Source organism: Orycteropus afer, unplaced genomic scaffold, assembly GCF_000298275.1.
Source record: "Orycteropus afer afer isolate SDZICR_OR568_19922 unplaced genomic scaffold, OryAfe1.0 scaffold00349, whole genome shotgun sequence".
NCBI lineage: Eukaryota > Metazoa > Chordata > Mammalia > Tubulidentata > Orycteropodidae > Orycteropus > Orycteropus afer.
The window spans coordinates 2793351-2807190 of record NW_006921936.1 but is presented as its reverse complement, the minus strand read 5'-3'; positions in this window follow the sequence as shown (position 1 = coordinate 2807190).

Genomic DNA, 13840 nt, shown 5'->3' with positions numbered 1-13840 from the left:
CAAGGATCTCCATGAAGCTTATGTACTCTTCTGATATATATAGTTAGTTTACTCATGAGGTGATGTGTAGTATCAAAGAAAAAACAAATGGATTTTGTTCTGCTTACCTAGTGCCACTGTGACAAGAATATATATCACGAATGGGATGGCCTTGGCAAACAGGAGTTTATTCTTAAAGTTTGGAGGCTTTAAGTCCAAGTTCAAAGTACCAAGCTCTAGGGGCTGGGGGAAAGCCCCTCAACCTTGGGGTCCAGCTCTGCCTCTTGCTTCCGGCCCACTGGAGCTAGAGGCATTTCTTCACTCAGACAGCTGCTGGCTGCTGAGACTGAGAAGCCCCAAAGTTGACAAGTCAAAAGGCACAGTCCCGATGTTACCAAACCACATGGCAGGTCATTAACTTAAGTCCCTTGTAAGTCCCAAGGTTGGCAGAGCATAGCAGGCTGCTGAGCAACAACAACAACACAGCTACATGCAGAGTCCAAGCAGGCCATAGGCTAGAGACCATTCCCAAGGCTTCTCCTTATATACAGGAAGCAGACCACATCCCAGCTTCTTGTGGTAGATCCCACCATGGAGTTGATTGCCAGTTTCCTCACGGGAAATAACTACCACCAGCTGCCCAGCTACTCAACCAGGCCCAGCCAAGTTGACACACAAACATAACTACCACAGGTTTTCTGAATGTTTCTTAATAATGGTTCATTATAGCTTTGCTTTGTTACTGTTTTTCTTTAAGAATGTGGACATATTTATTTATATTCTTCCAAGAGCTCATGGATAATGATGTTAGAAACCAAATCCAATCCAGACTGAAACAGGCACATTTTCTATGGGGATTACCTCCCACTTCATAAATGGCACATAGACAAATGTGTTGATGTTGCTTCTTTAAATGGACAGGACCTTGTTTAATAATACCTCTGGACCTTGAGGAAATCATAAATACACAGAGTGAAAGACTTGAGAAAGCATATTTAACAAAGCTGTCAACAGTAATCCCTCAAATGTGCTTTAAATTTACTGAGGGGAGATCTATTTGAGATGCTGACAATCACCACTAAGTTACTTGTAATAGTGTTACATATATGCTTAGGAATATATTACAAGATTAAAGGGAGTTAATAGTGTCAGTCATAAATATGTCGACATTTTGACCTAACAATTCCACTTATAGGATTATATCAAAAAATTATGCAGGAAAGTATACATATAACATTTTTCATTGTTGCATTTTTTGTGATAGAGGGTATTTAGAAATAACTTACATGTACATCTATAGGGAGATGATTTAATAAATACTTCAATGAAACTTTCAACAATTTAAGAGGATGAAATGTACTTATTTGTACTGAACACCACTCATGTCAGTTCATCTTACTGTTGTAGCTTACATGTTGCTGTAAGGCTGGAAGCTATGCCACCAGTGTTTCAAATACCAGCAGGGTAGGCAGGTTTTTAGTCAGGGCTTCCAGACTAAGGTAGACTTTGAAGAAGGATGTGCTCAGGTCCACTTCTGCAAGAACTGACCACTGAATACCTTATGAATGGCAGAGAAATATTGTCTGGTATAGTGCTAAAAGATGATCCCCTCAGGTTGGAAGGCACTCAGAATAGAAATGGGGAAGAGCTGCCTCCCCAAAGTCGGGTCAGCTTTAATGACATGGATATCATAAAGCTTTTTAGACCTTTATTTGCTGATGTTGCATGACTCAAAATGAAAAGGAAGCACTCCAAACATTCATTAATAATTGGAACCAGGCATGTACCAGTTATGAACCCAGGAATATTGGAAGCTGTGGAAAAAATGAAAAAATGAAATGAAATCCATAATGATCAATATCCAAGGCATTAATGAGCTGAAATGGAGTGGTATCAGCCATTCTGAATTGAATAAGCATAAGGTCTACTATACCAGAAATAACAAATTGAAGTTGTCATCCATTATCTATCCTGAAGTACAATGCTCTCAATGATAGGGTAACAACCATAAATCTACAAGAAAGACTAGTTATATACCTATTATTCAAATTTATGCATCAACCACTAAAGTTAAAGATGAAAAAACTGAAGTTTTTATCAACTTCTGCAGTTTGAAGTTGACTAATCACACAATCAAGATATATTGATAATTACTGGCAATTAGAATGTGAAAATTAGAAACAAAGAAGCATCATCAAAAGATGTATTGCACTGGGAAAATCTGCTCCAAAAAGACTGCTTTAAAATGTTAAAGAACAAAGATGTCACTTTGAAGACTATTACCTGACCCAAGGTGTGGTATTTTCAATAGCCTCATATGCATGGGAAAGCTGGACAATAAAATAAATACAGAAGACTGCAACAGAACTGATGCTTTTGATTTGTGTTGTCAGTGAAGAGTATTGAATATACGTGGACTTCTAGAAGGACAAAAAAATCTGTTTTGGAGGAAGACCAGCTGCTCTTTAGAAATAGGAATGGCCAGACTTCATCTCTTATACTTTGGTCATGTTGTCAGAAGGGACCAGTCCCTGAAGAAAGACATTATGCTTGGCAAAGAAGAAGGTCAGTGAGAAAGGAGAAGACCCTCAGTGAGATGTACAGTCACAATGGACTCAAGCATAGCCAGGATTGTTAGAATGGCATGAGGCTGGGTAGTGTTTCATTCTGAAGTTCATAGAGTTGTTATGAATCAGAACTGACTCCATGGCACCTAACAGCAACAACATTTGTACTGACAGATTTCTTCCCTCTTACTTTGGTCATGTTGTCAGAACGAATCAGTCCCTGGAGAAGAATATCATGCTTCGTAGAGTAGAAGGTCACAGAAAAAGGGGAAGAACCTCAGTGGGATGTATTCACATCATGACTGCAATGATAGGTTCAAGCATAATAACAACTGTGAGGATGGTGCAGAACCAGGCCGTGTTTTATTCTATTGGACGTGGGTTCCATATGAGTCAAAACTGACTCAAGAACACCTAGCAGCAACAACATTTGTACTGACATGGAGAGATTCCAAAAATTTATTTTAAAAACCAGAAAGATAAAAACAAAGGAAGGAGGAAGGAAGGAAAGTGAAAGATAGGGAAGGAAGGAAGATTGAGCAATAATTTGTCTCAAATAAATGGATTACACATTAGTACAGTCTGGCAAGTCCCAAATCCATGGGCCAAAATCAAGTTGGAAGCTTCTGATTCACACAGCTGCAGGGGCCAACTACAGAGTCTGACAAATCCATAATAGGCAGGCAGTATAGCAGGCTTCTGGCTTCAAAATATGAAGAATCCTAACTCGACAGGTAAAATGGCAGACTTTTGGCTCCTAGGCTATGAGGGCAACAGTCCCAAAATCAACAGACAATAGAGTAGGTCACTAATTCAAATCCAGGATCTGGAGATGATGATAAGCTGGATGCAGGATCAAAATCCAGAAAAAGCCAAAGGATAATCCCAGGATGGCTATCTATCAATGTATCTATCTTGGAAGCAGGCCACAGTCCTGAAGAAGCCCCCTTTCAACTAATTGGCTGCCCCTGCACATTGCATCATGCAGGTGATTACATTATAGCAGATCTCATCATGTGGGATGACTATATCATAAATGCTAAGCCACTTAGAATCATGGTCCCTTCAAGTTGAGACACAACCTTAATTATCACAAATACTAAATCAGCAAAACAGAGCAATGAAGTGTTTTATTTATTTATGTATTTATTTACTTTTACTGTGGTGAAAACATAAACAACAAGACATTCACCAAAATAAGAACTTCCCCATTAACAGCTCAGGGACATGGATGAATTTTTTCATGTTGTGCCACCATTATTGCTATCCTTTTCCAAAATATTCCACCACAATTAGCATAAACCTAATGCCCCCACAAACAAAAGCTTCCCCTTTCCCCTTCCCTCATATACCTGATAAACACTAATAATCTTATTTATTTATTTATTTATTTATTTATAGGAGCTCTGTTAGCATAGTGCCTAAGGCCCTTGACTGCTAACCAGAAGACTGGCAGTTCAAACCCACCAGCCACTCCTCAGAAGGAAGGTTGGGCAATCTACTTCCACAGTGATACTGCTTCAGAAACCCAAGGAGGGGTCGCTATGAGTTGGATCTGACTTGACAGCACATAACAACAACTATATATATATGCATATATATATATATATATATGTATTTTTTAAAAAAAATCCATCTAGGAATTTAGCCTCACATCCCCTCCTGTTCCTGATAACCAACACAGAAAGTTTCCTTTTGTGTACAAACTTTTCCTTGACTTTTTGAAATAGTAGACTAATACAATATTTATCCTTCTGTGATTGACTTATTTCACTAAGCATATTGCCCTCCAAGTTCATCCACGTAATGCGGTATTTGGTAGACTCTACATTATTCTTTAGGGTTGCATAGTATTCCATTGTGTGCATGTATCACAGTTTGTTTATCCATCCATTCTTCCATTGATGGGCACATAGGTTGCTTCTGTCTCTTTGCTGTTGTGAATAGTGCTGCATTGAACATGAGTGTGCATTTATCTGGTCGTGTCCTGCCTCTCACTTCTTCAGCATGTATACGTAGTAACAAGATGGCTGTATCAAATAATATTTCTGTTTCAAACTTTTTAAAGAATTGTCATACTGATTTCCACAGTGGTTGTATCATTTTACAGACCCACCAGCAGTGTAGGAGAGTCCCAATCTCTCTGGATCCTTGCCAGCATTTGTTGTTTTCTGTCTTGTTGAACTTTATATTAATGCTGGGGTGAGATGGTATCTCATGGTTGTATTGATTTGAATTATTCTAATGGCTAATGATCACAAACATTTCTTCATGTGTTTGTTGGCTGCCTGAATATCTTCTTTGGTGAAGTGTCTGTTCATGTCTTCTGCCCATTTGTCAATTAGATTGTCTTGTTGATGTTGAGGTGGTCTAGTTTTCTATGAATTTTAGGGATAAGTCCTTTGACTAATATGTCATTGTAAAATATTTTTTTTTCCCATTCTGTATTTTTAATCTTTTGGAAAAGTCTTTTCATTCAGATAAAAATTTAATTTTTAGAAGATCCCAATCATCTAGTTTATCTTCTGTGGATTGTGCATCTGTGGTTATGCTTGATAGTCTATTTATGCCATAAATTAGGGCCCATATATTTTCCCCTATTTTTTCTTGATAAACTCTATAGTTTCAGGTTTCACATTTAAGTCTTTGGCCATCTGGAGTTAGTTTTTGTGTATAGTATGAGGTATGAATCTTGTTTCATTTTTTTGCAAATGGATATCCATTTTTGCCAGCACTATTTGTTGAAGAGACTATCTCTTCCCCATTTAATGTATGTTGGTCCTTTATCAAATATCAGCTGACTATAGGTCGATGGATCTACTTCTGGGTTCTCAATTGTGTTTCAGTGGTCTACGTGACTGTTGTACCAATACTAGGCTGTTTTGACAACTGTGGCTGTGTAGTAGGTTTTGAATTATGGGAGTATGAAACCTACTTTGTTCTTCTTCTTCAATAGTGCCTTGCTTATCTGAGGTTTCTTTCCTTCCCGTATAAAATTAGTGATTGTTTTTTCCGTGTCTTTAAAGGGTGCTGATAGATGCTGCACTGGGATTGCATTGAACGTACGGAATGCCTTGGGTAGTGTTGACATTTTCACAATGTTCAATCTTCCTATCCATGAGCATGGTATGTTCTTCCATCTATGTAGATCACTTATAGTTTCTTGAAGTAGTGTTTATGCCATTTGCATAGGTGTTTTGTGTTCTTGGTAAGATTTATTCCCAAGTATATTATCTTTTTGGTAGGTACTATAAATGATATTGATTACCTTGCTTCTTTTTCAGAAATCCCTTTGTTGGTGTGGAGAAATCCAACTGATCTTTTATGTTGATCTTGTATCCTGCCATGATGCTAAATGTTTCAATAAGTTCCAGTAGTTTTCTTGCTGCATCTCTTGGCTTTCTGTATATAAGAGCATATCATCTGCAAATAGGTATAGTTTTACTTCTTCCTTACCAATTTGGATGCCTTTATTTTCCCTTTCTTGCCTTATTTCCATGGCTAGGAGGACTTTCAACACAATATTGAATAGAAGTGGTGATAGAGGACACCCTTGTCTGGTTCTTGCTTGCAATAGGAATGGTTTCAGTCTTGCTCCATTGGGAATAATGTTAGCTGTTGGTTTTGCATACATGCCTTGTATTATGTTGAGGAATTTCCCTTCTATTCCTATTTTTCTGAGAGTTTTTATCAGGAATGGATGTTGAATTTATCAAATGCATTTTCTACATCTATTGACATGATCATGTGATTCTTTTCCTCTATTTTACTTATGTGTTGGATTATGTTAATTGTTTTTCAAATGTTGAACTATCTTCACATACTTGGTATGAAACTCACTTGGTCATGATATATTACTTTTTTGATGACTTATTGGAATCTATTGGCTAGGATTTTGTTAAAGATTTTTGCATCTGTATTCATGGGGATATTGGTCTGTAGTTTTATTTTTTTCTACTGGTGTCTTTGCCTGGTTTGGTATCTGGGTTATTCTTGCTTCATAAAATGAATTTGGGAGGATTCTATCCTTTTCTGTGTTCTGGAATAGTTTGAATAGGATTGATGTCAGCTCTTTTTTGAATGATTGGTAGTATTATCCAATGACACCATATGGGCCAGAACTTTTTTTGTTGGTAATTTTTTTTTCTTTTTTTATGACCTGTTCGATTTCTTCTTTTGTTATGAGTGTGTTCAAATTTTCTACCTCAGTCTGTGTTAGTTTAAGTAAGTAGTGTGTTTCTAGAAATCTATCCATTTCTTCTATTTTTTTCAAATTTGTTAGAGTATAGTTCTTCATTGTTGTTGTTGTTGTTGTTATGTGCCGTCGAGTCAACAGTTCTTCATAGTATCCTGATATTATTATTTCATTTATTTCTGTTGGTTCGGTTGTGACATTACTACCCATTTTATTTCTTACTCGTGTTATTTGTATCTTCTCCTTCTTTTCTTTTGTTAAGTTTACCAGTGGTTTGTCAATTTTATTCATCTTTTCAAAGAATCCAGTTCATCTTGTTGATTTTTCCTATTGTCTTTCTATTTTCTGTTTCACTTATTTCTGCTCAAGTCTTTATTATTTCTTTTCTTCTGGGAACTGTAGGCTTTTTTTTTTGCTACTCTTTCCCTAATTGTTAGATACATTGGGTTAAACCAAAAAAAAAAAAAAAAAACACCTCTCCAAACTCACTGCCATTGAACCGTACAGACTCAGTGACCCCTCTTTGGGTTTCTGAGGGGGTATCACTACGGAAGTAGATTGCCCAACCTTCTTTCTGAGAAGTGGCTGGTGAGTTTGAACCACCAGCCTTCTGGTTAGCAGTCAGATGCCTTAGGCACTACAGCACAAATGGTTTTGACTCTTTCTTGATTTTTGATGTGTGTATCTGCTATAAATTGTCCTCTGATCACTGCTTTTTCTGTGTTCCAAAGATTTTTGGCATGTTGTGTTTTCATTCTTCTTTGATCCAAGGAATTTTAAAATTCCTTTTTTTTTTTTTTTAATTTCTGCTATTACCCAGTTGTTTTTAAGGAGTGTCTTATTTGGTTCCCATGCGTTTGTTCTTTTTCTGTTGGTCTTCCTAGTACTGATTTCTAATTTTATAGCATTGTGATCTGAGAAGATGCTTTGCAGGATTTCAATGTTTTTAGATTTATTGAGGTTTGCTTTGTGGCCTGACATATAGTGAATCCTGGAGAATATTCCTTGTGTGTTGTAAAAGAATGTATATTTTGCTGTGGTTGGGTGAAGTGCTCTGTAGATGTCTATAGTCAATTTGGTTGCTTGTATTGTTTAGCTTTTCTGCATCTTTGTTGAGTTTCTTTCCAGTTGTTCGATCTTTTATTGAAAGTGGTATATTAAAGTCTCCTAGTATAACTGTGGAGTCATCTATTTGTCTTTTCAATTCTATTAAAGTCTGCTTTATATATTTTGAGGCTCTTTCATTGGGTGCATAGATATTTATTATGGTTATGTCCCTTGTGGAAGTCATCCTTTAATCATTACATAATGTCCTTCTTTATCTTTTATGGTCATTTTTGTCTTAAAGTCAATTTTATCAGAAATTAATATTGTCACTCTTGCCTTTTTTTGGTTGTCATTTGCTTGGTATGTTGCCTTTGATTTTTAGTCTATTTTTGTCTTTGTGTCTAAGGTGAGTCTCTTGTAGGAAGCATATTGATGGGTCATGTTTTCTTATCCAGTCAGCAACTCTCTGTCTTTTGAGTAGTTCATTTAATCCATGTACATTGAATGTAATTATTGACAAGTATGAACTTATTGATGTCATTTTGTTTTGTGTTTTTTTGTGGTGTTGCTGATTTTTTTTGTTCCATATTATTTTGTGTGCTGAGCTCATTTTGTTTATGAGTCATGTTATCATCTTCATTGCTATTGTTTTAGTATTTGTTAAATGTTTGTACTTGTCCTCTTCATTATTTTGATATGATGGTTTATTATTTATCGTTCAGATTATCCTGTAATTTATATTTTTCCCCTAATTTAAAACACTCTGTTCTATCTTGCAATTGTCTTAACTTCCTTAACATTTAGTAATTCTTTAACTATACTATTTGTTTCCTCTTCTTGGTTTGTAGTGTTCCTCATTTACCATTTGATGTCTCTGCTTCCCTGTTCACAGTCTTGTAAGCTTATTTTACTTTGGCTACTTATATAAATGGGCTGGTTTCTGGCTTATATTGTCATGTGTGTTAATCATCAATTGTTTACCATTGTTGGTTCTCTGTCTAAAGGACTCCCTTTACCATCTTTTGTAAAGTTGGTCTGATTTAACAAATTCCCTTAATTTCTGCTTATGTGGTAATCTCCTAATTCCACTCTCATATTTGAGAGATAGTTTTGCTGAGTATATAATTCTTGGTTGGAATCTTTTTTTTTCTTTCAGGGTTTTATATATATCATCCTATTGCCTTGTTCCCTGCAAGGTTTCTGCCAAAAAATCAGACCTTAGTCTTATCTGTTACCCTTTACAGGTAATTTTGCATTTTCCCCAGGCTGCTTTCAGGATTCTTTCTTTGTCTTTGGTTTTAATGAGTTTGATGATGATACATCTTGGTGATTTTCTTTAGGGATCTATCCTGTTTGGGCTTCATTGAGTTTCTTGAATGGGTATATTCTCACATTTCATCATATCTGGGAAATTCTCTTCCAACAAATCTGTCTCTTCCTGTTCTGGAATTCCAATTACACATAGATTATAACTCTTGATGGTATCCCACATGAATCTTAGGGTTTCTAAATAATGTTTTGCTCTTTTTTCTGATTGGTCTCTTAACAAAGTGATATTGAGGTATTTGTTTCATTCTCATTAATTCTGTCTTCTATTGATTTGATTCTTCTCCTTTGCCCATTCAATGTGTTATCTATTCTGAAATCTTAGTATTAATCTTCTAGATTTCTGTTTGTCGTTTTTATGTCATTTCTAAATTTTTGTTTATTTTGGCAATTTATTCTTGTATTGGTTTTCCACATTGTTCCACAGTTTGTCTTTTCCTTGATCTTTTCAGTGTTTTTCTTGATCTGTCTTTCAGTCATTGAAGGTACCCAAATATATTTCTTTTGAATTCCTTGTCAGGAAATTCCAAAGCTGCTTCTTCCCCAGGGATGCTGTCTGGATTTGTATCCTGGCCTCTTGTTTCTACTACGTTATCTTGATTTGTTGTGTAGACTGTAATGGTCTATTGTCTCTGAGACATTGTGGTGTTGTTGTATTTATGTTTAATTTGTGGTTGTATGTTGGTATGATTCACACAGTTTTTTTTCCTTCTATTTTGATTTGATATATTTGTGTGAGCAGGGTACTGTGCTCCTCTACTGGCAACTTGTTAACACTTAGACACTTACCACCTGTCTCCTGGTTAGTGAGGTAGAGAATGAGAGTGTGTGCACAGATCTCTGTTACATGTTCCTAAAGAGCAATTGAGGATGAGTTGACCTAGTACTGGCCATAATCTATCATTGGTCAGTTGGTGCAAATGCAAGGGGTGGCCCTCACCCAGTGAGTGGGGCTGCAGAAGGTGCAAGTATGGTTGGGTTGTGTGGCAATGGTTGCTGTCTCCCACTCAGTTAGACCAAAAAAAAAAAAAAAAACCACCATGGAAACAAAAACAAAGAGTACAAAAAACACCAACCACATAAGCAAACTGGAGCAATTGCTAAAAATAAAAGAAAGAAAGGAAGGACAGGAGAAATAAAGAAAGAAATGCAATAAATAAGAATAATTTTCAAAACATATTTAGAAAAATGAATGATAAAGTGAAAAAGATAGTAAGAAGAAGAAGAAAAAAAGCCATAATATCTTGGGAGGGAAGGATAAGAGGAAAGAGCAACTGTAAAAGAACAGGGAAAACTGGAAAAGGAAAAACAAGGGATGGTGACAAGAATCAAAAGAAAGAAAAAAGAAGGGAACCAGTAAAAGAGAAGAAAAACAAAAAGAACCAGAGACATGAAAGATAAGAGAGAGAGGAAAAAATGAACACGAACAAGAAGAACAATAATGAGAAGAAGAACAAGAAGAAGAAGAAAGGAAAAAGATAAAAAGAATAATTTTAAAACAAACAAAACTCTGGGAGGTGGACATGGCACCCAGGCTCTACCAGGGCACAGACTGGAATGGAAACCCCACAGGTCAAGAAGGTGTGTGGCGGCATGGGGATGACTACAACCCTGTTCACCAAGAGGGCACCAGCACAAGTGTAACATGGGGAACCTCTTCCGTCATCAGTCTCCAGTGCAGTTGCTGTTGCTGTCCTTCGCAGGTGGAGCCCACTCCCAGGTCATAGTTCGAACAAGACCACCACCCAGACACACTCAAAATGGCTGTGCTGGCCACTTGGAAGCATCCAAAATGGCTGTGCCCTCAGGACAGCTGCTGTCAGTCCATAGGTCCACCTGTTCCCTTCCTCATTGTTCCTTCTGGTTGTCAGTCACCAAGGCAGTCCTTGCCCATGCAGCCTGAGTGAGCAGAGATGATTTTTAGGGTGCTATCAGGAAATATTCAAAATGGCTGTGCCTTCAGGACAGCCAGCAGTATGCGGTTCCATTTGTCTCCTTACTCGCTGTTTCATTCAGGTTCTTCTACTAGCTGATGTTTAATCACTTCTTTATCCTTCTCTTCAAAGCTCATGGTTCCAGGATTGTCTTCTGTATTGGTTTCAGTTGGTTTCTTGTTGTTTTGTTGCAGAGGGGCTGTGTAGCTTGTCTGCCTATTCCTCCATCTTGCTGGAACTCCACATATTCTTTATTTTTAAACAGATGTGTGTGTGTGTGTGTGTGTGTGTGTACCAAATATCTTAGAAAAAAAAACAATAAATTATTGGGGGGGAATTGTTATTTCTCTTAAGAACTGAGGAATGGTGATATTCATCTTTTCTATTTATTATATATTCTTGCATTACTTACATAATTTAAAAAAATAAGTCTTTCTTTCTATTCTCACATCTTATAAATTGAACTCAAACACTATCTTTGCTCATTATAGCATTTGTTTTCATCTTTCTATCTGTAAAAACTGATCTTATGTGATGGAAACATATAGTCACAACTACAGAATATACCTATAATGCTATAAGCATTAATCTTCCTAATTTATCTTTGTGTACTCAATTGCATGGAATAGTTTGGAAGGTGGAAGGTGAAATATATGTATATGTGTATATGTGTGTGTATATATATATATATATATATATATATATATATATATCAGAAGGAAGGTTGGGCAATCCTACTTCCGTAGTGATACTGCCTCGGAAACCCAAGGAGGGGTCGCTATGAGTCGGGGCCAACTCGACGGCAAAACAACAACAACAACAAATATATATATATATATATATATATATATATATATATAATCATGCAGGAAACCTATGTATTAGGATTGAGTTGAAGTTAATTTAGTTTCACTTCATGAAGCGGGAAAGCATAGCCTAATGTTTGAAAGTAACATCTATAGGGTCAGAAACATTTGGTGTGAATCCCATCTCTAGCTATGCAACCCTGGGTATGTTTGTTAAATGTCCTCTAAGTCTTACTTTTTCTTACTTGAAAAGTAATATAACAATAGCTGCCTATTGGAGTCCTAAAACAAAACAAACAAACAAACAAACAAAGCACTACCATCAAGCGGATTCTGACTCACAGCAGCCCTGTAGGACAGGGTAGAAATGCCCATAGGGTTTCCAAGGCTGTAAATCTTTGCAGAAGCAAGCTGTTTCTTTCTCCCATAGAGCTGCTGGTGGGTTCAAACAACCAACCTTTGTTAGCAGCCAAATGCTTTAACCACTGCACCACAGAACTCCCATTGGAGTCCCAGTTTTAAAATAGATAATGCATATATAAAGTCCTCAAACACAGTGCCTATAAAATAATAAATTTCCCTATCATTTGACATTTTAATAATTGTAGTGCTTTCTTTTCTAATATTTGTACCTTTTTTCCTCAATAAATCATATAATTCATAAAAAATATAAAATATTATTCTGTGCATTTCTCAACAATGGATATATTATAAAAAGTGTTTTAATTCTCTAGAGACATTTTCAGCTGTTGAATATAGAAATGTATTTTAGTATGAAAAAGTTAGACATTAGCTTTAGAGAAACTTATGTAATTCTTTCATTTTAATTGAAATTAAATTGCACAGTACCATGAATAAGTGATGGTTGGAGCACACATGGGAAATAATGCAAAATAGATTATAGGATTGAACATAGGGAAATTGACTTTCATTTGAAATTATTAATTTATTCCTAGGATGAATTTTTCATTGCAGATTTTCATTATGTACTCAGGCCACAGCTTCTTGATCAATAAAACAATTCATTCCATAAGGTCATAATGGAATGAAAAAGAGGAGGGACTGAAAAGTTAGTAGAAAATTATGTTTAGGGAACTGATAATTTAACTAGGTTAATATGTCTATTTTAAAATTTCTTTATTTTTTTCTAAAAACTGTTAGAAAATCTATGTTAAGAAATCCATAACTAAAGAAAAAAAAATGCAAAGTCTTGATTCTGTTCCCATCATAGTATAAGGTAAAAAACTAAAACACAATAGTTAATAGAGTTTAGTTTTACCTTAAACTTGAGACACCATGAGTCCAAAAAAATTAAGCTAATTTGTTAGAAAGTTTTTTTTTTTAACTTTTATTGTGATTTGGATAAAAGTTTACTGAGCAAATTCATTTTCCATAAAGCAATTCACATACTTTGTCTCATGACATTGGCTGCAATTTCCCACAATGTAACAACTCTCTTCCCATGATTGATCTCTCCAAGGAGCATATCTGCCTAATGTGAATGTTCAGCTCCTATGCAAGGGCTATTTTCTCAAGAGTTCTACCAGGCTCTATCAGACCAGCAAGTAAGGTCCTTTTTTTTTTTTTTTTAAATTATTTTGAGTTTTGTTTCACATTGTTCTCCCACTCTATCCAAGATGTCCTACATAGATCCCCCTCTGGGGAGTTGACAGTGGTAGCCGGACACCATCTAGTTCTTCTGATCTCATAGTGATAGAGACTGAGGATCACATGGTTTACCAGTTGCTTGGACTAATTGTTTCCATACGTCTTTTGTTTTCTTCATTCTTCTTTGCTCTGGACAAGGAGAGATCCATTGTCATATCTAGATGTTTGCTTGCAAGCTTTTAAGTTCCCAGTCGCTACTTGCCAAAATAGGATGTAGAACAATGTTTTTGTGTAGTATGTTATGCCAGTTGATCTTGATGTCCCCTACAACCACAGGTCCAACTACTCACTGCCTCTGGATAGCTGGCCGTGGCCAAG